This window comes from Rhinoraja longicauda, chromosome 7, assembly GCF_053455715.1.
Source record: "Rhinoraja longicauda isolate Sanriku21f chromosome 7, sRhiLon1.1, whole genome shotgun sequence".
In the NCBI taxonomy this organism is placed as follows: Eukaryota; Metazoa; Chordata; class Chondrichthyes; order Rajiformes; family Arhynchobatidae; genus Rhinoraja; species Rhinoraja longicauda.
In genome coordinates, this window is record NC_135959.1 from 1,718,183 (window position 1) to 1,742,918 (window position 24,736).

The following is a 24,736-nucleotide window of genomic DNA, read 5'->3' on the forward strand; positions in this document are numbered from 1 at the left end:
GGGGGGAAGAGAGAGAGGGGGGGAGAGAGAGGGGGGGGAGAGAGAGAGGGGGGGAGAGAGAGAGGGGGGGAGAGAGAGAGGGGGGGGAGAGAGAGAGGGGGGAGAGAGACGGGGGGGGGAGAGAGAGAGAGGGGGGGAGAGAGAGAGGGGGGGGAGGGGGAGAGAGAGAGGGGGGGAGGGAAGGAGAGATGGGGGAGGGGAAGGAGAGATGGGGGGAGGGAGAGAGAGAGGGGGGGAAGAGGGATATGGGGGGGGGGGAGAGGGACATGGGGGGGGAAGAGAGGGAGGCCGAAGGGGGGAGAGGGGGGGGGGAGAGAACAGTTACTCGCATAAACGACTGGGGACTCCGGATGAATTCCTACAGCCTGTTATTTGAACGAGGGTGTGGCCGCCGAAATATATTTTAAAAACACAAAGCAGGCGGGAGAAAGAAAGCGGGAGAAAGAGAGAGAGAGGGAGAGAGAGAAAGAGAAATAGAGAGGGAGGGAGGGAGGAGAGAGATAAAGAGAGGGGGGAGGGAGAGAGAGAGGGGGGGAGGGGAGGAGAGAGAGAGGGGGGAGGGGGAGAGAGAGAGAGGGGGGAGGGGGAGAGAGAGAGGGGGGGAGGGAGAGTGAGAGGGGGGAGGGAGAGAGAGAGGGGGAGAGAGAGAGAGAGGGGGGAGAGAGAGAGAGAGGGGAGGGAGAGAGAGGAGGGAGGGGGAGAGAGAGGAGGGAGGGGGAGAGGAGAGAGGGGAGGGGGAGAGAGAGGGGGGAGGGGGAGCGAGAGAGGGGGGGAGGGGGAGGGAGAGAGGGGGGGAGGGGGAGGGAGAGAGGGGGGGAGGGAGAGAGAGGGGGGAGGGAGAGAGAGGGGGGAGGGAGAAAGAGGGGGAGGAAGAAAGAGGGGAGGAAGAAGGAGAGGGAGGGAGAAGGAGAGGGAGGGAGAAGGAGAGAGAAAGGAAGAAAGAGAGAAAGGAAGAGAGAAAGAGAGAGAAAGGAAGAGAGAAAGGAAGAGAGAAAGGAAGAGAGAAAGGAAGAGAGAAAGAAGGAGGGAGGGAGGTAAATAAATAACAGGCGAGGGAGGAGAGAGAGGGAGGGAGGGAGGTAGGTAAATAAATAAATAAATAAATAAATAAATAACAGGCCGAGAGAGGAGAGAGCCGCCGCCGCCCCGCGGGTGGGTTTTTGGTGGGAAAACAGACATTGCAACAAGAGTTTGCAACAATTGCCTGTAGTGTAGCGCTGGGCCCGGGCTAACACACACCGACAATCTGCTACACTCCCCCTCTCCCACCCTCCCTTCTCCCCACTCTTCCCCTTTCCCCTCTACTCCCCACCCTCCCTTATCCCTTTCCCTCTCTCCCCTCTACTCCCACCCTCTTCTCTCCCTTCTCCCCTTCCCTCTCTCCCTCTCTCCCCTTTCCCTCCCTCTCTCTCTCCCTCTCTACCCTTCTCCCTCCCTCCCCCACTCCCCTTCAGCTCCTACCTGCGGCCCCACAGCCGGCTTCTCTCCCGCCGCCGCCTTCCCCTACAGGGGGGACCGAGCAACAACAAAAAAAACAACAGCTAACTGAGAAAGAGAGGAGGGAGAGAAAGAGAGAGGGAGAGAGAGAGGGGGAACCGTGCTGGGCCCAGGCTGCCGCCTCTTCCTGTTACGTCGCTTCCCCCACTCTCTCTCTCTCTCTGGCCGCTCTCCACACCAAAGTCAGATCCTCTGTATCTTTGTTCCACATCTCCACCAAAGGTCATATTCAGAGCCCCTCTATTACCTTTCACCGGCACTGGGTTGTGGGTTCAAGTCCCACTCCAGCCCTCCCTCCCTCTCTCCCACCTACCTATCCACCCACCTACCTATGCACCCACCTACCAATGGCGGGACTGTCATATGTTGAAAGACTGGAGCGACTGGGCTTATATACACTGGAATTTAGAAGTAAGAAAATAACTGCAGATGCTGGTACAAATCGAAGGTATTTATTCACAAAATGCTGGAGTAACTCAGCATCACAAAATGCTGGAGTAACTCAGCAAGTCACAAAATGCTGAAGTATCTCAGTCTGAAGAAGGGTCTCGACCCGAAATGTCGCCCATTCCTTCTCTCCTGAGATGCTGCCTGACCCGCTGAGTTACTCCAGCATTTTGTGAATAAATACCTGGAATTTAGAAGGATGAAACATAGAAAATAGGTGCAGGAGTAGGCCATTCGGCCCTTCGAGCCTGCACCGCCATTCAATATGATCATGGCTGATCATCCAGCTCAGTAACCTGTACCTGCCTTCTCTCCATACCCCCTGATCCCTTTAGCCACAAGGGCCACATCTAACTCCCTCTTAAATATAGCCAATGAACTGGCCTCAACTACCTTCTGTGGCAGAGAATTCCACAGACTCACCACTCTGTGTGAAGAAATGTTTTCTCATCTCGGTCCTAAAAGACTTCCCCCTTATCCTTAAGCTGTGACCCCTGGTTCTGGACTCCCCCAACATCGGGAACAATCTTCCCGCATCTAGCCTCTCCAACCCCTTAAGAATTTTATATGTTTCTATAAGATCCCCCCTCAGTCTTCTAAATTCCAGTGAGTACAAGCCTAGTCTATCCAGTCTTTCTTCATATGAAAGTCCCGCCATCCCAGGGATCAATCTAGTGAACCTTCTCTGTAATCCCTCTAAGGCAAGAACGTGGTGCTGGCTCGAAGGGCCGAATGGCCTCCTCCTGCACCTATTGTCTATTGTCATGTCTCAGTCTCCCACTGTCCCATGGAAAACAACGCTGCCAGTCCAAGTTTTACACACACAGTCCCCCCCCCCCCTCCTGGCGACATGGAACAGTGCCAGGAAACTGTTTTCTCCCCTCTGTTATCACTCAGGCTTCTGAACGGTCTTTCCATAAGCCAGGATAACATAGAAATGTAGAAAAATAGGAGCAGGATTCGGCCCTCCAATATGATCATGGCTTATCATCCAAAATGCATGGTTACAGCCCAACAGCAGCGGTTGGTGCAGTATCAACAAGACAAGACATAAAAGACAAGACATAAAATCTGTACCCCCTTCCTGCTTTCTCCCCATATCCCTTGATTCCGTTAGCCCAAAGAGCTAAATCTAACTCTCTCTTGAAGACATCTAGTGAATTGGCCTCCACTGCCTTCTGTGGCAGAGAATTCCACAGCTTCACAACTCTAGGTGAAGAAGTTTTTCCTCATCTCAGTCCTAAATGACCGACCCCTTATTCTTGAACTGTGTGACCCCTGGTTCTGGACTCCCCCAACATCGGGAACATGTTTCCTGCATCTAGCCTGTCCAATCCCTTAACGATTTTCTATGTTTCTATAAGATCCCCTCTCATCCTTCTAAATTCCAGTGTACACAAGCCCAGTCGACCCATTCTTTCATCATTCTCTGCCTCAGAAGGCAGTGGAGGCCCGTTCGTTGGATGCTTTCAAGAGAGAGCTGGATAGAGTTCTTAAGGATAGCGGAGTGAGGGGGTATGGGGAGAAGGCAGGAACGGGGTACTGATTGAGAGTGATCAGCCATGATCGCATTGAATGGCGGTGCTGGCTGGAAGGGCTGAATGGCCTACTCCTGCACCTATTGTCTATCATATGTCAGTCCCGCCATCCCGTGAATTAACCTGGTGAACCTACGCTGCACTCCCTCAATAGCAATAATGCCCTTCCTCAAATTAGGAGACCAAAACTGCACACAATACTCCAGGTGCAGTCTCACTAGGGCCCTGAACAAACTCAACCTTTTATTAACTGTCCGATTCACCTCTGCCCCATTGCGGAAATTGGACTTTGTCTCTAGACCTGATGCGCTACAATGCTGAGAACTATATTCTGCACTCTTCCACTTTGCTCTACTATTGTAGTTGAGTTCCAGTTCAGTTTTGTTTATTGTCACGTGTACCGAGGTACAGTGAACAGCTTCCGCAGAGACCCTGGTCAACTCGCCCCTTCCCACCCAAACCACCCCCTCCCCAGGTACCTTCCCCTGCAACCGCAGGAGATGCAACACCTGTCCCTATACCTCCTCCCTCGACTCTGTCCAGGGACTCCGACGGTCCTTTCAGGTTAGGCAGAGGTTCACTTGCAGCTCAAGGTGAAGGGGAAAAGATTTAATAGGAATCCGAGGGGTAACTTTTTCACACAGAGGGTGGTGGGTGTATGGAACGAGCTGCCAGAGGAGGTAGTTGAGTCTGGGACTATCCCGTCGTTTAAGAAACAGTTGGACAGGTACATGGATAGGACAGGCTTGGAGGGTTATGGACCAAACGCAGGCAAGTGGGACTAGGGTAGCTGGGACATTGTTGGCCGCTGTGGGCGAGTTGGGCCGAAGGGCCTGTTTCCACACTGTATCACTCTATGACTCTATGACTCTACCCTTCGCCAGCTTCCTCCCAATCCAGAGAAGGGTTCTAAAATGTTGTCTGTCCATTCCCTCCACAGATGCTGCCTGACCCCCTAAGTTCCTCCAGCACTTTCTGTTTAGCTCAAGTCTCCTGTCCTATATTTAGTTCATTGTCACATACTGGGCACAGACATTATGGGCCGAAGGGCCTGTTCCTGTGATGTAGTGTTCAATGTACATCTATTCTCCGTGGATCGTCACCGTGTTGTGGTGGAGACGCTTGTGTGGTCCTGAGATCCTGAGAGCGATGCTGTCTGGAGCTACGCTCCTGGTAGGGTCACCCATGGCGGTAAGTTCGAGGGGGAGGTCCCTGACAAAGAGCGATCCAACCAAGACCTCAACGGTGGAACAGGCGGAGGGAGGATGACGGCTGACTTTAGTGGAGCGTCACAACGGCTGGGAAGGCGGATGGATGAAGGCTGCGGCAGAAAAGGGTCCCCGGTCGTCTTGGACTCCACGCCACTGGATCCTGACCCAGATCTGTCAAGGACCGTGTGGTGGCTGTCTGTGCACCAGTCTCCCCACGTTAAACAAAGTCACGCACAGGCGTCCGACCCTATGGAGAGGACAGTCACACTCGCTTCCAGTGACCGCCGATGATGGTGTCTATTCTGCTCACTCCCCCAGCAATGAGTATGCCTGCTTGTCATGAATGCCAGGACATGACAATCCAAACTTAGGCAAATATAATGTGTATGCAGATGCTGGTTTAAACCGAAGATAGACACAAAAAACTGGAGTAACTCAGCGAGACAGGCAGCATCTCTGGAGAGGAAGAATGGGTGACGTTTCGGGTCGAGACCCTTCTTCAGTCATCACCCATTCATTGGTTCTCTTCAGAGATGCTGCCTGTCCCGCTGAGTTACTCCAGCTTTTCGTGTCTATCTAGGCAAATATAATATTTGATTATGACAATGAAAAATGACACACACGCTAAAGTTCTCTCCCATCAACATTACACAGGGTACAATAACAATTTTTAAAAGGCATTTGGACAGGTATGTGGATTGGAAAGTCTTAGAGAAATACTAGACCAAGTGGACCCGTTGGGCCCAAACCTCTTCTCCATTGGTGCAGCACCCTCTCCTACCCCCCTCCCCCTCCCTTCCCTCCCCTCCCCTCCCCACTTCCCCCTCCCCCCCCACTTCCCTCTCCCCCCCCACTTCCCTCTCCCCCCCCACTTCCCCTTCCCCCTCTCCATCCCTCTCAACCCCCCCTTATCCACCCTCCTCCCCCTCCCTCCCTCCTCCCTCCCTAGGGGATAGATTTAAACTTTTTAAAATGTGAATAACTTTTAAAATATAACACCGATTTCAATAAAACTACTTGCTTTACCATTAAAGTGACGACGGTGAGCAAGGTGGGCCTAAAATTGTCACGCTATCGTGTACCGTTTTGGCTGTAGTTCGATCACAAATATACAAACAAACACGAGTTTTAGTATATAGATGGGCCAAACGTGGGCAGCTGGGACTAGTGTAGATAGGGCATCTTTGTCAGCACAGGTGGGGCAGCGGTACATAGAAACATAGAAAATAGGTGCAGGAGGAGGCCATTTGGCCCTTCGAGCCAGCACCGCCATTCATTGTGATCATGGCTGATCATCCACAATCAGTAACCCGTGCCTGCCTTCTTCCCATATCCCTTGATTCCACTAGCCCCTAGAGCTCTATCTAACTCTTCTTTTAAATTAATCCAGTGAATTGGCCTCCACTGCCTTCTGTGGCAGAGAATTCCACAAATTCACAACTCTCTGGGTGAAAAAGTTTTTTCTCACCTCAGTTTTAAAGGGCCTACCCTTTATTCTTAGACTGTGGCCCCTGGTTCTGGACTCGCCCAACATTGGGAACATTTTTCCTGCATCTAGATTGTCCAGTCCTTTTATAATTTTTATACATCTCTATAAGATCCCCTCTCATCCTTCTAAACTCCAGTGAATTCAAGCCCAGTCTTTCCAATCTTTCCTCATAGGAGGAGTTGCTGCCTAACAACACAAAGATCCAGGTTCGATCCTGACCACGGGTGCTGTCTGTATAGTTTTGCACATTCTCCCTGTGACCATGTGGGTTTTCTCTGGGTTCGCTGGTTTCCTCCTACACTCCAAAGACGTGCATGCTCTTAGGTTAATTGGCTTCGGTAAAAATTGTAAGTAGTCCCTATTGCGTTGGATAGAGCTAGTGTATTAGAATCGCTGGTTGGCGTGGACTTGCTGGGCCAAAGGTCCTGTTTCTGTGCTATGTAGCTCTATGGATTCTCCGTGGATTGTCACCGTGTGGTGGTGGAGAAGCTTGTGTGGTCCTGAGATCCTGAGAGCGATGCCTTCTGGAGCTACGCTCCTGGTAGGGTCACCCATGGCGGTAAGGTCGAGGGGGAGGTGCCAGACAAAGAGCGATCCAACCAAGGCCTCAACGGTGGAACAAGCGGAGGGAGGATGACGGCTGACTTTAGTGGAGCGTCACAACGGCTGGGAAGGCGGATGGATGAAGGCTGCGGCAGAAAAGGGTTCCCGGTCGTCTTGGACTCCACGCCACTGGATCCTGACCCAGATCTGTCAAGGACCGTGTGGTGGCTGTCTGTGCACCAGTCTCCCCACGTTAAACAAAGTCACGCACAGGCGTCCGACCCTATGGAGAGGACAGTCACACTCGCTTCAAGTGACCACCGATGATGATGATGATGATGATGATGGCTCTACAACTCTAAAACAGCATGGGCAAGTCTTGGCCACAGGGCCTGCTTCCCTGCTGTCTAACCACGACTCCAAAACAATCCTCACAACATTCGAGGGGGTGAGGCAGCGAACACAGCTACAGGAAGGTGGGAGCGAGAGACAGGCAGAAAGACAAAAAACATCTATTTATATTTTAAAGCAAAAATGTTGGGTTTAAGCCGTGAGCAATGCCAAATTCCTTCACTCGGTAATACAAGCTTCCATACTTGTCAGAGCACACCATCAGCCCCGTCACAGATCCCTATCTGGACCTTATTTTAGTCCCCGGTGTGAGGTAATTATAGACTTTCCCTTTGCTCGCACTACACATTTGACATGATGCCAGGTTTGCCAACCGTCCCGTATTAGCCAGGACATCCCGTATTTTGGGCTAAATTAGTTTGTCCCCTGCCCTTGTCCTGTATTAGGCCCGGGGGGGCGTTGTAGGCCCGGGCACTGTAGGCTCGGGGGCGGCTGTAGGCCCGGGGGCGACTGTAGGCCCGGACACTGTAGGCCCGGGGGCCGCTGTAGGCTCGAATAGTGTCGGTCCGGACAGTGTAAGTGTAGGCCCGGACAGTGTAGGCCCGGACAGTGTCGGCCCGGGCAGTGTAAGTGTAGGCCCGGACAGTGTAGGCCCGGACAGTGTAGGCCCGGACAGTGTCGGCCCGGACAGTGTCGGCCCGGACAGTGTCGGCCCGGACAGTGTAAGTGTAGGCCCGGACAGTGTAGGCCCGGACAGTGTAGGCCCGGACAGTGTCGGCCCGGGCAGTGTAGGCCCGGACAGAGTCTGCCCGGACAGAGTCTGCCCGGACAGTGTAAGTGTAGGCCCGGACAGTGTCTGCCCGTACAGTGTAGGCCCAGACAGTGTCTGCCCGGACAGTGTCGGCCCGGACAGTGTAAGTGTAGGCCCGGACAGTGTAGGCCCGGACAGTGTCTGCCCGGACAGTGTCTGCCCGGACAGTGTAGGCCCGGACAGTGTAGGCCCGGACAGTGTAGGCCCGGACAGTGTAGGCCCGGACAGTGTAGGCCCGGGCACTGTCGGCCTCTGGCTGAGTGAGGTGACGGGGGGCGCGGGGCGGTGACATCACCTTGTCCTGGATTTGGGAGTGAGGAAGTTGGCACCCCTACATGCTGCTCCTTCCCTCCCTGTTCCTCTGGGGCCGAGGATGCGAGATCCAACAATGCTGCCACTGTGCAAACATCCACACTGGACAAACTCAAAGTTGTCAAATTTAAATGTGCAAATAATTCCAATCACTAAGTTATCTGGGGTATTTAGGTTTAAGGCGGCACTGTGGCACAGCGGTAGAGTTGCTGCCTCACAGCGCCAGAGACCCGGGTTTAATCCTGACTACGGGCGCTGTCTGTACGGAGTTTGTACGTGACCTGCGTGGGTTTTCTCCGGGTGTTCTGGTTTAGACATAGAAACATAGAAAATTGGTGCAGGATAAGGCCATTCGGCCCTTCGAGCCTGCACCGCCATTCAGTATGATCATGGCTGATCATCCAACTCAGTATCCCGTACCTGCCTTCTCTCCATACCCCCTGATCCCTTTAGCCACAAGGGCCACATCTAACTCCCTCTTAAATATAACCAATGAACTGGCCTCAACTACCTTCTGTGGCAGAGAATTCCACAGATTCACCACTCTGTGGGAAAAAAAACGTTCTCATCTCGGTCCTAAAAGACTTCCCCCTTATCCTTAAACTGTGACCCCTTGTTCTGGACTTCCGCAACATCGGGAACAATCTTCCTGCATCTAGCCTGTCCAACCCCTTAAGAATTTTGTAAGTTTCTATAAGATCCCCCCTCAATCTTCTAAATTCCAGCGAGTACAAGCCGAGTCTATCCAGTCTTTCTTCATATGAAAATCCTGCCATCCCAGGAATCAATCTGGTGAACCTTCTCTGTACTCCCTCTTTGGCAAGAATGTCTTTCCTCAGATTAGGAGACCAAAACTGTACGCAATACTCCAGGTGTGGTCTCACCGATGCCCTGTACAACTGCAGCAGAACCTCCCTGCTCCTATACTCAAATCCCCTCGCTATGAATGCCAACATACCATTCGCTTTCTTCACTGCCTGCTGCACCTGCATGCCTACTTTTAATGACTGGTGCACCACGACTCCCACACTCCAAAGACGTGCAGGTTTGTAGGCTAATTGGCTTCGGTAAAAATTGTAAATTGTCCATCGTGTGTGTAGGAGTGTGTACGGGATGATCGCTGGTCGGCACAGGCTGGATGGGCCAAAGGACCTGTTTCCGTGCTGTATCTCTGAACTAAAACTAAATTAAACACGAAGTTCTGACTTTTCCCCATGTTAAATTCCTAATATTGGACCATTATTTGGTCTCTCTGCAGATGATCCCACTTCCTGCTCCTCTTGTGTGCAGTTTTGGTCTCCTAATTTGTGGAAGGACATCCTTGCTATTGAGGCAGTGCAGCGTAGGTTCACCAGGTTAATCCCCGGGATGGCGGGACTGTCATATGAGGAAAGATTGGAAAGACTGGGCTTGTATTCACTGGAGTTTAGAAGGATGAGAGGGGATCTTATAGACGTATAAAATTAAAAAAGGAGTGGACAAGTTAGATACAGGAAAAATGTTCCCAATGTTGGGGGAGTCCAGAACCAGGGGCCACAGTCTAAGAATAAAGGGGAGGCCATTTAATACTGAGGTGAGAAAAAACTTTTTCACCCAGAGAGTTGTGAATTTGTGGAATTCTCTGCCACAGAAGGCAGTGGAGGTCATTTCACTGGATGAATTTAAAGGAGAGTTGGATCGAGCTCTAGGGGCTAGTGGAATTAAGGGATATGGGGAGAAGGCAGGCACGGGTTACTGATTGTGGATGATCAGCCAAGATCACAATGAATGGCGGTGCTGGCTCGAAGGGCCAAATGGCCTCCTCCTGAACCTATGTTCTATGTTTCTATGTTCCTCGTGTGTGTTAGTGTACAGGATAATCGCTGGTCGGCACGGACTCGATGGGCCTAAGGGCCTGTTTCCGCACATATCCCATGAACTAAAACTAAATTAAACACTAAGTTGTGACTTTTCCCCAATTAAATTCCTACTGTAGGACCATCATACTTGTGATCTCTCTCTGCAGATGTTCCCACTTCCTGCTCCGTCTAAGCAGCTGTGGAATTCTCTTTGCCTTTTCAAATATTTATCTAATTTCCTTCCAAAAATATTTTAACGAATGCGATCCCAGCATGGAGAAAATCTTCTCTGTTTCTTGTGTCACTCACATTAAATCTGCTCCCCCTGGTCCTTCCTCTCCCAGCTCTGGTCAGACAAACTGCAAACCTCGAAATACATTTTAAAATACTTCTAATATGACAGAGTAGGGGAATCGAGGACCAGAGGACATAGGTTCAAGGTGAAGGGGAAAAGATTTAACAGGAATCCGAGGGGTAACTTTTTAGTTACCCCTCGGATTCCTGTCACAGAGGGTGGTGGGTGTATGGAACGAGCTGCCAGAGGAGGTAGTTGAGGCTGGGACAATCCCATCGTTTAAGAAACAGTTGGACAGGTACATGGACAGGACGGGTTTGGAGGGTTATGGACCAAGCGCAGGCCAGTGGGACTAGGGTAGCTGGGACATTGTTGGCCGGTGTGGGCGAGTTGGGCCGAAGGGCCTGTTCCCACACTGTATCATTCTATTGCTCTATGACATCCCTTCACCTCCTCTGTTCCTTGACGCACAACATTGGCTTGTCAGGATAGCACCAAATGATATTGTCATACATCATGGAAACAGTTCCTTTAGCCCAATGTGACCAAGCTGTCTATCTGAGGTGGTTTAATTGGAAGAGAATATCAAGAGTCAAGAGTGTTTTATTGTCATATGAGTCTAGAAGTTGGGAGGTTATGTTACAGTTGTATGACATTGGTGAGTTGGAGTGTTGTGTTTAGTTCTGGGCACCAGATATTGTCAAGCTTGAAAGGGTTCTGAGAAGATTTACGAGGATGTTGACAGGACTCAATTGTGTGAGCTACAGGGAGAGGTTGAGCAGGCTGGGTCTCTATTCCATGGAGAGCAGGAGGATGAGGGGTGATCTTATGGAGATGTATAAAATCATGAGAGGAATAGATCGGGTAGACGCACAAAATCTCTTGGCCAGAGTAGGTGAATCGAGGACCAGAGGACACAGGTGGAAGGTGAAGAGGAAAAGATTTGATACGAATCCGAGGGGTAACTTTTTCACACAGAGGGTGGTGGGTGTATGGAACAAGCTGCCAGAGGGGGTTGTTGAGGCTGGGACTATCCCAACGTTTAAGAAACAGTTAGACAGATACATGGATAGGACAGGTTTGGAGGGATGTGGGGCAAACGTGGGCAGGTGGGAGTAGTGTAGCTGGGACATGTACAATGTTGGTCGGTGTGGGCGAGTTGGGCCAAAGGGTCTGTTTCCACACTGTATCACTCTATGACTCTGTCCTGATTATGTAGCAGCACGACACCCATCACTTGCCAGGCTTTGTCCCCACTCCCCCCCCACCTCTCTTCCAGCTTTCTCCCACCCCACTCCTCCCCCAACCTGAAGCATCGCTATAGTGTTAGAGCATTACAGTGACAAAGAAAGTGCAGATGTTTGAAAAGTGCACGGGCAGCAATGAGGTGGGTTGGAAGATCGTTATAGGGCTGTAGTTACAGAGAAAGTGCAGATATTCTGCAAACGCATTGTTTTCTCTTTTACACTACCTGATGAACACGCGTGTGGTGATTTACCCAGAAAGCACGTACCAACCTGCATATTGTACATGTGACAAAAATATAAACCAAGAAACTTGGTTTCAATTTCTTAACAACATCATCCCATCATAACTGCACAGAAATTGGCCCATTGACCCAACTCGTCTCTGCAGACCAAAATGTCCCATTCAAGCTAGTCTAATTTGTCTGCATTTGGCCCACATCCCCCATATGTTGAAAGACTGGAGCGGCTAGGCTTCTATACACTGGAATTTAGAAGGATGAGAGGGGATCTTATCGAAACGTATAAGATTATTAAGGGGGTGGACACATTAGAGGCAGGAAACATGTTCCCAATGTTGGGGGAGTCCAGAACCAGGGGCCACAGTTTAAGAATAAGGGGTAGGCCATTTAGAACGGAGATGAGGAAAAACTTTTTCAGTCAGAGAGTTGTGAATCTGTGGAATTCTCTGCCTCAGAAGGCATTGGAGGCCAATTCTCTGAATGCATTCAAGAGAGAGCTAGATAGAGCTCTTAAGGATAGCGGAGTCAGGGGGTATGGGGAGAAGGCAGGAACGGGGTACTGATTGAGAATGATCAGCCATGATCACATTGAATGGTGGTGCTGGCTCGAAGGGCCGAATGGCCTCCTCCTGCACCTATTGCCTATTGTTTATTGAAACCTTTCCTATCCATGAACGTCCAAATATCTTCTAAATGTTGTTATTGTACCTGCCTCATCTACCTCCTCTGGCAGCTCGTTCCATACACTATGTGACCCACCACCCTCTTGTGTGAAAGAGTTGCCTCTCAGTTCTTTCCCCCATCACCTTCAACCGAGTTTCTTGTTTCCCCCTACTCTGGGCTACACTGTGCACTCACCCGCTCATGAATTTATACACCTCCAAAAGATAAGGTCATATGTGATAGGAGTAGAATTAGGCCATTCGGCCCATCAAGTCTACTCTGCCATTCAATCATGGCTGACTATCTCTCCCTCCCTTTCTGCTGCCTTCTCCCCATAACCCCTGACACCCGCACTAATCAAGAATCTATCTCTGCCTTAAAAATATCCACTGACTTGGCCTCCACAGCCGTCTGTGGCAAAGAATTCCACAGATTCACCACCCTCTGACTAAAGAAATTTCTCCTCATCTCCTTCCTAAAAGAACGTTCTTTAATTCTGAGACTGTGCCCTCTGGTCTGAGACTCTCCCACTAGTGGAAACATCCTCCCCACATCCACTCTATCCAGGCCGCTCACTATTCTGTACGTTTCAATGAGGTCCCCCCTCATTCTTCTAAACTCTAGCGAGTACAGGCCCAGTGCCGACAAACGCTCATCATAGGTTAACCCACTCATTCCTGGAATCACCCCTCATCCTCCTGCACAACAAGGAACAAAGTCCTAGCTTATCTAAACTCTCACTATAGCTCAGGTAGGGTTGCCAACTGTCTCATATTAGCCGGGACATCCCGTATTTTGGGCTAAATTGGTTTGTCCCATACGGGTCCACTCTCGTCCCATATTAGGCCCGGACGCTGAATGCCCAGGCGCTGTAGGCCCGGACGCTGTAGGTCCAGTTGCTGTAGGCCCGGATGCTGTAGGCCCGGACGCTGTAGGACCGGACGCTGTAGGCCCGGACGCTGTAAGCCCGGACGCTGTAGGTCCGGATGCTGTAGGTCCGGATAGTGTACGCCCGGAGGTCCGGGACCACCTAAAGGAGGTTGCATAGCAGCCCGCCTCCCGGCCTGGGCGGCATCATTGGTGGAGTGGGAGCACGTGGCCGCTGGCTGGGTGAGGTCACGTGGGGCACGGGGCGGTGACGTCACCTTGTCTCTTATTTGGGAGTGAGATAGTTGGCACCCCTAAGCTCAGGCCCTCGAGTCCTGGCAACATCTTAGTTTGTGGTGCAGTTTTCCCCTCAAATGCCAATGTGTCACCAGAGTTCGAGAGGAGAATCTGTAACAGAGTCACAATCTAATCTTAAATGTTCAGTAGAAAGGTCTCTTCATCTGTGCCAAGTTGACCTTCGAAATTACGGATTGATCGAGATAATAAAATTACTTGTAACCAAGTGTCATTTTGAGTTTCCTTCTCTCTAGAATGTTCTGCTTTACCAGTAGCCATTTTCACCATCATCCTGCTGGTACTGGTTCAGCCACCAAGCACGACATCCGGAGGCAGCAACGGATCGTTCGCACAGCTGAGAAGGTTGTTGGCTGCAACCTTCCCCCCATTGACGAACTGTATACTGCAAGGGCCAGGAAGCGAGCGGGCAAGATCATCTTTGACCCCTCTCACCCTGGCCACAAACTCTTCGAAGCACTTCCCTCTGGAAGGCGACTCCGGACTGTCAAAGCAGCCACAGCCACAGTAGAAGCTCTACTCAATAACCCAAAGTCTGTAGCCTCCTTTTGCTCTGGTTTATTTCACTCACGTGTTTAATAGACAATAGATGGAGGAGGAGGCCATTCGGCCCTTCGAGCCAGCACCGCCATTCAATGTAATCATGGCTGATCATTCTCAATCAGTACCCCGTTCCTGCCTTCTCCCCATACCCCCTGACTCCGCTATCCTTAAGACGTCTATCTAGCTCTCTCTTGAATGCATTCAGAGAATTAGCCTCCACTGCCTTCTGAGGCAGAGAATTCCACAGATTCACAACTCTCTGACTGAAAAAGTTTTTCCTCATCTCAGTTCTAAATGGCCTACCCCTTATTCTTAAACTGTGGCCCCTTGTTCTGGACTCCCCCAACATTGGGAACATGTTTCCTGCCTCTAACGTGTCCAACCCCTTAATAATCTTATACGTTTCGATAAGATCTCCTCTCATCCTTCTAAATTCCAGTGTATACAAGCCTAGTCGCTCCAGTCTTTCAAGATATGACAGTCCCGCCATTCCGGGAATTAACCTAGTAAACCTACGCTGCACGCCCTCAATAGCAAGAATATCCTTCCTCAAATTTGGAGACCAAAACTGCACACAGTACTCCAGGTGCGGTCTCACTAGGGCCCTGTACAACTGCACAAGGACCTCTTTGCTAACCATAATGTCTTATTCTTAATGCTTTAATGTTTTATGCTTTATTATAGACAATAGACAATAGGTGCAGGAGTAGGCCATTCGGCCCTTCGAGCCAGCACCGCCATTCAATGTGATCATGGCTGATCATTCTCAATCAGTACCCTGTTCCTGCCTTCTCCCCATACCCCCTGACTCCGCTATCCTTCAGAGCTCTATCTATTCTTAATTGTTAATCTATTCGTGTTGTTACTTGCCAGCGGAGCACCAAGGCACATTCCTTGTATGTGAACATACTTGGCCAATAAGCCTATTAAATTCAATTATTAGAAGTTCGTTAATCATAGGAGTAAAATTAGGCCATTATGGCCCATCAAGTCTACTCCACCATTAAATCCTGGCTGATCTATCTCTCCCTCTCAACCAGATTCTCCTGCCTTCTCCCCATAACCCTTGACATCCGTACCTATCAAGAATATGTCAAACGCCACTACAAAACACCCAATGACTTGGCCTCCAATTATTGCCACAAGGACCAAGATACAGTAAAAATCTTTGCGTGTCATCCAGTCAAATCCAGCTACACCAGAAGTACAATCAAGCCACACACAAGTACAACAGGTGTACGAAGGAACTGCAGATGCTGGTTTAAATTGAAGATGGACACAAAATGCTGGAGTAACTCAGCGGGACAGGAAGCACCTCTGGAGAGAAGGAATGGGTGACTTTGTGCGTCGAGACATTACTACAGACGCTCCAACCGCGGCCTGCGGACTTTAACATCAGGAGCTCGCAGTCTCCGGTTGAGACCGGTCGGGAGCTCCAAGCTGCACGAGGTTCGACAAGCCCTGATCCGGGGTAGATCGCCCGGCACGGGGAGCTGAGATTCCCCTCCACCGACGCAGGAGCTGGATCGCCCCAATGAGGAAGGCCTGCTGCTGGCTACAGCAGTCAAGATCGTCCCATCAAATTAAACACATTAAACACATCACCAAGGCAGCCTTCTTCCACCTCAAAAACATCGCCCGGCTCCGTCCATCCCTCTCCTCCACAGCTGCAGAAACCCTCATCCACGCCTTCATCACCTCCCGTCTGGACTACTGTAACAGCCTCCTCTATGGTTCACCCTCAAAAATCATCAATAAACTCCAATACATCCAGAACTCCGCTGCCCGTCTACTCACCCACTCCCCGACCCGTGACCACATCACCCCCATCCTCTACAAGCTCCACTGGCTCCCCATCCCCCAGAGAATCCAGTACAAAATCCTCCTCATGACCTACAAAGCCCTCTATAACCTGGCCCCATCCTACCTGACTGACCTCCTCCACAGACACACTCCCACCCGTACCCTCCGCTCTGCTGCTGCTAACCTCCTGTCTCCCCCCATCCGGACCAAACTCAGATCCGCGCTGTATCTCTAAATCTAAAAAATCTAAAAATGTATTTTGTGTGTCCTGTTGCTTTTTATTGTTATCATATCATATCATATCATATATATACAGCCGGAAACAGGCCTTTTCGGCCCTCCAAGTCCGTGCCGCCCAGCGATCCCCGCACATTAACACTATCCTACACCCACTAGGGACAATTTTTACATTTACCCAGCCAATTAACCTACATACCTGTACGTCTTTGGAGTGTGGGAGGAAACCGAAGATCTCGGAGAAAACCCACGCAGGTCACGGGGAGAACGTACAAACTCCTTACAGTACAGCACCCGTAGTCAGGATCGAACCTGAGTCTCCGGCGCTGCATTCGCTGTAAAGCAGCAACTCTACCGCTGCGCTGTCGATCTGAAAGGATAATTAACGCTAATATCAAAAGCATTTATTATCCCAAGTTAAAGAGGAAATCGGAGCTCGGCGTCTTTGTAGTCACAAGAGACTGCAGATGCTGGAATCTTCAACAAAAGACAAAGTGCTGGAGTAACTCAGTGAGTCGGACAGCGTCTGTAGAGGGAACTAGACAGACGAGGTTTCAGATTGGGACCCTTCTCCAGCTTGTCCGCCTCCTTGTTTCTTTCGCCTTTTCCTCGTCCTCCTAGATTGCGCTCCTGTCACCGGCGCTGCTCTCCGGACGGTGTCCAAATCTGCTCGTTCTCTCGACCTAAGCCCCCGACCACGACCCCTCCCCCTCACCCCCTCACCCCGCTACGCCCCGGTAACTGTCCAACAACCAATAAGAAAGGCAATGGGATGTTGCCTTCATTACGAGAGGATTTGAGTTGAGCAAGGAGGTCCTACTGCAGTTGTACAGGGCCCTGGCGAGACCACACCTGGAGGAGTATTGTGTGCAAGTTTGTTCTAATTTGAGGATAGGTTATGATCATATGGCAAATGAAGTTCCTTATATGTTGCAAAACATACTTGGCTAATAAAGTATGATTGTGATGTGATATGAGACTGATGTCAGGGGAGTGGGCAGTACATGGATGAGGAAGTGTACAACAGGCAGTGCAACAGGCAGTGCAAAGAGAAAAATACCAGAGTTTATAAAACAGTGCTCCAGCATTACAGCTACAGAGTGCTGATGTGTTTAAAGTGCAAGGGCCCCAATCAGGTAGGATGGAAGCTCAGGACTACACCAAAGCTTATGGGAGGACCATTCAGTAGTCTGATAACAGCGGGGAAGAAGCAGTTCCTGACTCTGGTAGTACGTGCTTTCAAACTTTTGTATCTTCTGCCTGTCAGGAGAGGGGAGAAGAGGGAATAACCATGTTTCCAGCCTCCTGGAATGGCGGGACTGTCATATGCTGAAAGACTGGAGCGACTAGGCTTGTATACACTGGAATTTAGAAGGATGAGAGGGGATCTTATCGAAACGTATAAGATTATTAAGGGGTTGGACACGTTAGAGGCAGGAAACATGTTCCTAATGTTGGGGGAGTCCAGAACAAGGGGCCACAGTTTAAGAATAAGGGGTCGGCCATTTAGAACGGAGATGAGGAAAAACTTTTTCAGTCAGAGTTGTAAATCTGTGGAATTCTCTGCCTCAGAAGGCAGTGGAGGCCAATTCTCTGAATGCATTCAAGTGAGAGCTAGATAGAGCTCTTAAGGATAGCGGAGTCAGGGGGTATGGGGAGAAGGCAGGAATGGTGTACTGATTGAGAATGATCAGCCATGATCACATTGAATGGCGGTGCTGGCTCGAAGGGCCGAATGGCCTCCTCCTGCACCTATTGTCTAACGTGTCCAACCCCTTAATAATCTTAAGTAAGGGTCTCGTTGTACTTTCCTCTTTTCCTAACTTGGACCATTCAGATAATAATCTGCCTTCCTGTTCTTGCCACCAAAGTGGATAACCTCACACTTATCTACCCCTGTAGGAGAATAACTGCAGATAACTGCTGGTACAAAGCAAAGGTAGACACACAGAGTGCTGGAGTAACTCAGCGGGTCAGGCAGCATCTAGACTGGGAGAGAGAGGGAATGGGTGAGGTTTAGGGTCGAGACCCTTCTGCAGACGTCTGATGAAGGGTCGTCACCCCAAACCTCACCCTTTATCTACCCCCTGGATCATTAAATTCTTACCTGTAGCAGCTCCCACGCCGCTGGGCCTGAGCTTGGGCCTGGGGCCTGAGCCTGGGGCCTGGGGCCTGAGCCTGGGGCCTGGGGCCTGAGCCTGGGGCCTGAGCCTGGGGCCTGGGGCCTGAGCCTGGGGCCTGGGGCCTGAGCCTGGGGCCTGGGGCCTGAGCCTGGGGCCTTGGCCTATTCCCGCTCCCGCTGCTGGGCCCCGAGTCCAGTCGAGTCCGGTCCAGTTAACTCCAACTCCAGCTCCAGCTCCCGTAGTCCGTTCCGTTCCGTTCCGCTCCGCTTCGGCTGAACCCGCCGACGGTTCCCCGGGTCTTTCGGACGACCGGCCGATCGACCCGAGCTCTGACGTCACGCGCGCGCCCCCTCCGGCAGACCGACCGAACGACCCGAGCTCTGACGTCATGCGCGCCCCTCCGAACGACCGCGAACGCGTCCCGACCTCTGACGTCATGCGCGCCCTTCCGAACGACCGATCGACCCCGAGCTCTGACGTCACGCGCGCGCCCCCTCCGGCCGACCGCGAACGTGCCCCGTGCTCTGACGTCACGCGCGCCCCTCCAAACGACCGACAGATCGACCCGAGCTCTGACGTCACCCTCCGGCCGCCCGCGAACGCGCCCCGCCCCCTTCGACGGCGGGTGACGTCATCCGCATCCGGGCACCATGGAGCGGAGGGGGGGGAATTTTAAATTTTAAAAAACGATATTAAAATAATTTCACTCGGGGAGAGTGTGAGGAGAAAACTAGAGTGCACGTTGCCAGTGGCGACCCTGAGCTGAAAATCTGGTTACCCCATGGACAATAGACAATAGGTGCAGGAGGAGGCCATGGGAGGAGTTGGCTGCGCCTAACGGCTGCGGCTCTCTGGCAGTCTGTTATCTTTTTTTCTTTTTTTTTGTTTGTGTCGGTGTTGGGATGGTTTTTGTTTCTGTTTTTGGCTGTGTATGTGTGGTGGGGGGTGTGGGGTGTGGGGGGATGTGGGGTGTGGGGGGGTGGGGCGGGGGGAAACCTTTCTTTTATTAGGTCTCTTCCCCGGGGCGCAGCTCGCCCGCGGGGCCTTCCATCGCCCGGCGCGGCTCGGCTGCGGGACTTAACATCGCCGGCGCGGCTCGGCCGCGGGACGTTTCAGTGCCCGGCGCGGCTCAGCTGCGGGACTTAACATCGCCCGGTGCGGCCGCGGGACGTTTCAGTGCCCGGTACGGCTCAGCCGCTGGACTTAACATCGCCCGGTGCGGCCGCGGGACGTTTCAGTGCCCGGTGCGGCTCGGCCGCTGGACTTAACATCGCCCGGTGCGGCCGCGGGACGTTTCGGTGCCCGGTGCGGCTCGGCCGCTGGACTTAACATCGCCCGGTGCGGCCGCGGGACGTTTCGGTGCCCGGTGCGGCTCGGCCGCTGGACTTAACATCGCCCGGTGCGGCCGCGGGACGTTTCGGTGCCCGGGGCGGCTCGGTCGCGGGGCCTTCCATCCCCTTGCGGGGGCTGTGCGTGTCGTTTGCCTCGGTAGGGGTCGAGCTGCCTGTCCGTGGGTGCGGGGGGAAGAGAGGGGAAGTTTTGTTGCCTCCATCACAGTGAGGGGGTGTTTGGAGTCACTGTGATGAATGTTTGTGTTGGGGTCGGGTGTCCTGTGTTCTTTTCTTTTTTGCTGTGTCTTGTGGCTGCTGAAATTTCGCTCGGTGTTTGTGCCGAGTGACAATAAAGTGTTGTTATGTTATGTTTTGTTTTTTTTCATATTTCAGATACAGCGCGGAAACAGGCCTTTTCGGCCCACCAAGGCCGCGCCGCCCAGCAATCCCCGCACACTAACACTATCCTACACACACTAGGGACAATTTTATGTTATGTTCAGCCCTTCGAGCCAGCACCGCCATTCAATGTGATCATGGCTGATCATTCTCAATCAGTACCCCGTTCCTGCCTTCTCCCCATACCCCCTGACTCCGCTATCCTTAAGAGCTCTATCTAGCTCTCTCTTGAATGCATTCAGAGAATTGGCCTCCACTGCCTTCTGAGGCTGAGAATTCCACAGATTCACAACTCTCTGACTGAAAAAGTTTTTGCTCATCTCAGTTCTAAATGGCCTACCCCTTATTCTTAAACTGTGGCTCCTTGTTCTGGACTCCCCCAACATTTGGGAACATGTTTCCTGCCTCTAACGTGTTCAACCCCTTAATAATCTTATAAGATCCCCTCTCATCCTTCTAAATTCCAGTGTATACAAACCTAGTCGCTCCAGTCTTTCAACATATGACAGTCCCGCCATTCCGGGAATTAACCTAGTAAACCTACGCTGCACGCCTCAATAGCAAGAATATCCTTCCTCAAATTTGGAGACCAAAACTGCACACAGTAATCTAGGTGCGGTCTCACTAGGGCCCTGTACAACTGCAGAAGGACCTCTTTGCTCCTATACTCAACTCCTCTTGTTATGAAGGCCAACATTCCATTGGCTTTCTTCACTGCCTGCTGTACCTGCATGCTTCCTTAATAATTTCACTCGGGGAGAGTGTGAGGAGAAAACTACAAAGCGCATGTTGCCAGTGGCGACCCTGAGCTGAAAATCTGGTTACCCAAGGACACCTTCTACATCCGGGGTAATGTTGGCTCTTGGCTCTCAAGACTTGACTCTTGGTCCTCCAAAATATTCCAAATGGAATTTAAACCGGAGGTGGCGGAGTATGGACTTAAGCAAGATGGGCTTCTTGGAGAAGAAGAGCTACCTCAACGGGCTTGCCCCCACCCCCTATATCAAAAATCTTCTAACCCACCACTCTATCTCCAGGTCCCTCAGGTCGGCCGACTTGGGGCTACTGACTATCCCGTGGTCTAGGCTTCAGCTCAGGGGTTACCGTGCTTTTGCGGTTGCAGCTCCTAGACTGTGGAACAGTATCCCTCTCCCCATCAGAACTGCCCCGTCCATCGACTCCTTTAAGTCCAGGCTCAAAACCTATTTCTACTCCCTAGCGTTTGAGGCCCTCTGAGGGGGCACTGTGAACTGTTTATGTATGTGCTGTTATGTTTGTGTGCCAATGTATGTTCTTTTCTTAGTACCTGAACTGATGTACAGCACTTTGGTCAATGTGGGTTGTTTTTAAATGTGCTATACAAATAAAATTGACTTGACTTGACTACCTTAAATTTAGTTGCGTCTGTTGATTAACTATAGTAGGGTGAAGGCATTTATTTCACAAAATGCTGGAGTAACTCAGCAGGTCAGGCAGCATCTCAGGAGAGAAGGAATGGGTGACGTTCTTCAGTCTGAAGAAGGGTCTCGACCCGAAACGTCACCCATTCCTTCTCTCCTGAGATGCTGCCTGACCTGCTGAGTTACTCCAGCATTTTGTGAAATAAATACCTTCGATTTGTACCAGCATCTGCAGTTATTTTCTTATAGTAGGGTGAAGACTATTCCATGCTTTAACTGTGCGAGGGAAGAATGAATTGCTTTTACACATCTGTCTTGGTAGCTGGTATCTCGAATTGAATCGAATGCCCTCGTCTGCTCCTGATGAGTTTGGTGTAGATTTGGTCATCTATGTCCAGCTGACCATTTAACATTTTGTAAAAACAGGTCAAGCGGTGGGCTTTACGTCTGTCTTGGACCGGCTTCCACCCCAATGGATTCAGAAGTTGGGTAACACTCGCTTCTCTCTCATAGGTATTTGTAACAAATCGAGCTGCCTGTCTTTGGACACGTTCGATGGAAGAAATGTTTCTATTTGTGTATGAATCCCATGCTACAACTGCGTAGTCCAAATGAGGTCTTTACATCGCTGGTGCGGCTCGGTCGCGGGACCTAACATCGCCCGGTGCGGCTCGGCCGCGGGACCTAACATCGCACGGCGCGGCTCGGCCGCAGGACTTAGCAGCGCACGGTACGGCCGCGGGACCTTCCATCGCCCGGCTCGGTCACGGGACGTTTCAGCACCCGGTACGGCTCGGCCACGGGGCCTTCAATCGCCCGGCTCGGCCGCGGGACTTTTCAGCGCCTGGTGCGGCTCGGCCGCGGGGACTTCCATCCCCTTGCGGGGACTGTGCGGGTCGGTCGGGGACGAGCTGTCTGTCCGTGGGCGTGGGGAAGAGAGTGGAAGTTTTGTTGCCTCCATCACAGTGAGGGGGTGTTTGGAGTCACTGTGATGGATGTTTGTGTTGGGGTCATGTGTCTTGTGTTCTTTTTTTTTTGTGTGACTGCTGGAAAGTAATTTTGTTCGGTACCTCGGTACCGAATGACAAATAAAGCTCTGTATTCTGTATTCCTCTGTATTCCTCTGTCTAACAAGGGTGAAGTATAACTTCTCCTTGATAGAACACCTTATGGCGAGTCTGGAGGCTCGTTCTTTGTTGAAGAAGTTTATTGCGACAGCAATATTCGATCACAAAGTTTACATAACGAGATTACATACAACCATTAAAACTAACTGTTCTCTTCGAAGGAGTCTCTCAACTAACTCCTTTGGGCGCCAAAACCACACGTGACGACGCTGTCCAATCAGCGGTCTCACTCCCTGGACCAATCCTTACGGTCGCACCCACACGTGACCTTGCTGGCCAATCTGAGGGTTCGACATCTAGGACCACTCCCTATGGTCGCTACATGACCCCCCCCCAGAACCCGAGGTACGGAACCTAGCAGGGAGCCGGATTTCGCGACCAGAACGAGTAAGGAGAGGGGCAGCCGGAACCACAGGAGCGGGGGGTCCTGGACTGGGTGGAACTGCAGGAGTGGGGGGTCCTGGACCGGGTGGAACTGCGGGAGGACGGCCTCGCCGAGGCGGTTGACCGACTAGGACAGGGCTGTCCGGGTCCAAATGCGCAGGTTTAAGCCTGGACACCGAGACGAGCTCGCTCCTGCCGCCCACGTCTAAGGTGAAGGTGACCGTCCCTTTACGCAAAACCCGGAACGGCCCTTCATAGACCCTCTGCAACGGGGAACGATGGGCATCCCTACACAGAAATACAAACTCACAGTCCTTCAAGGCAGGCGGTTCATGCACCATGAGACACCCATGACGCGAAGTCGGAACCGGAGCCAGGGAACCCACGTATGCCCGGAGTGATGCTAACACCGACGGAACTGAAGGCAGCTGACCAGAGGACTCCGGCAGCAAATCTCCGGGCACTCGAAGTGGCGAGCCATATACTAGTTCCGCGGACGAAGCACCGAGATCCTGCTTAGGAGCGGTCCGGATGCCCAGAAGGACCCAGGGAAGTTGGTCTACCCAGTCGGGGCCCTCCAGCCTCGCACTGAGGGACGCCTTGAGTTATCGGTGGAACCTCTCCACGAGCCCATTAGCCTGAGGGTGGTACGCCGTGGTATGTTGCAACCGGGAGCCCTACAGCTCTGCTAGCGTGGCCCAGAGGGTAGAGGTGAGCTGTGGCCCCCTGTCGGTGGTGATAACAGACGGGACCCCGAAACGGGCCACCCAATGGAGGGTCAAGGCCCTGGCACAAGAGGCAGCGGAGGTATCTGACAATGGGAAAGCCTCCGGCCACCGGGTGAACCGATCCACTACCGTGAGTAGATGGGTGTAGCCCTGGGAGGAAGGTAAAGGTCCGACTAAATCCACGTGAATATGAAAAAAGCGGACCGCTGGGACCGCAAACTCTTGTACTGGGGGCTGGACATGGCGTTGGACTTTAACGGTCTGGCAGGGAACGCAGGAACGGGCCCAAACAGCTACCTGCTTTCGCAGGCCATGCCACACAAACCGAGCGGCTATTAAGGCAGAGGTGGAGCGGATGGACGGGTGCGCCAGCCCATGAATGACATCAAATACCCGGCGCTGAAGGGAGGGCGGCACCACCGGCCTAGGACGGGGGAGGGAAACATCACACCAGACTTTCGTACCCGCAGGCCCGCAGGCCACCTGAGCCAACTTCAACCCTGAAGTGGCGGACTAGTATGTCGAGGCGGTGCCCGCCAGGAGCTGTGCCTCCGCAAGCTCCTGGGGATCCACCTCGCAGTCCACCGCTGAAACGGGGGAAACAGCAGGCCGAGACAGGGCGTCAGCAACGGCATTAAGCTTACCCGCGACATGACGGACATCGATGGTAAACTCAGAGATGGCAATCAGGTGCCGCTGCTGGCGGGCCGACCATGGGTCGGACAATTTGGAAAAAGCAAAAGTTAACGGTTTATGGTCCGTAAAGGCCACAAACGGGCGGCCTTCTAGGAAATACCTAAAGTGACGGACAGCTAAGTAGAGGGCCAGAAGCTCTCGGTCAAAGGCGCTATATTTCAGCTCAGCCGAACTCAGTTGCCGGCTGAAAAACGCCAAGGGCTGCCAAAGGCCACCGACCTGCTGTTCCAAAACCCCTCCCACCGCCACGTCAGACGCATCAACCGTCAGGGCCGTGGGGGCGGAGGGGCTCGGGTGGACCA

At 52.0% G+C, this 24,736-nt stretch overlaps 1 protein-coding gene across 2 annotated transcripts in view; it reads right to left on the bottom strand.

The window, feature by feature from the left end:
- Window positions 1–18,713, bottom strand: part of LOC144595024 (uncharacterized) — a 108,067-nt gene extending 89,354 nt beyond the window's left edge. The window contains exon 1 of one of the 2 annotated variants that reach the window (XM_078401955.1): window positions 18,354–18,713. The gene's annotated coding sequence lies outside the window, so the exon portion shown is untranslated. Of the gene's footprint in view, window positions 1–1,461; window positions 1,564–18,353 lie in introns of those variants that run through there. The other variant, XM_078401956.1, reaches the window with a different exon arrangement.
- Window positions 18,714–24,736: the final 6,023 nt, after the last annotated feature.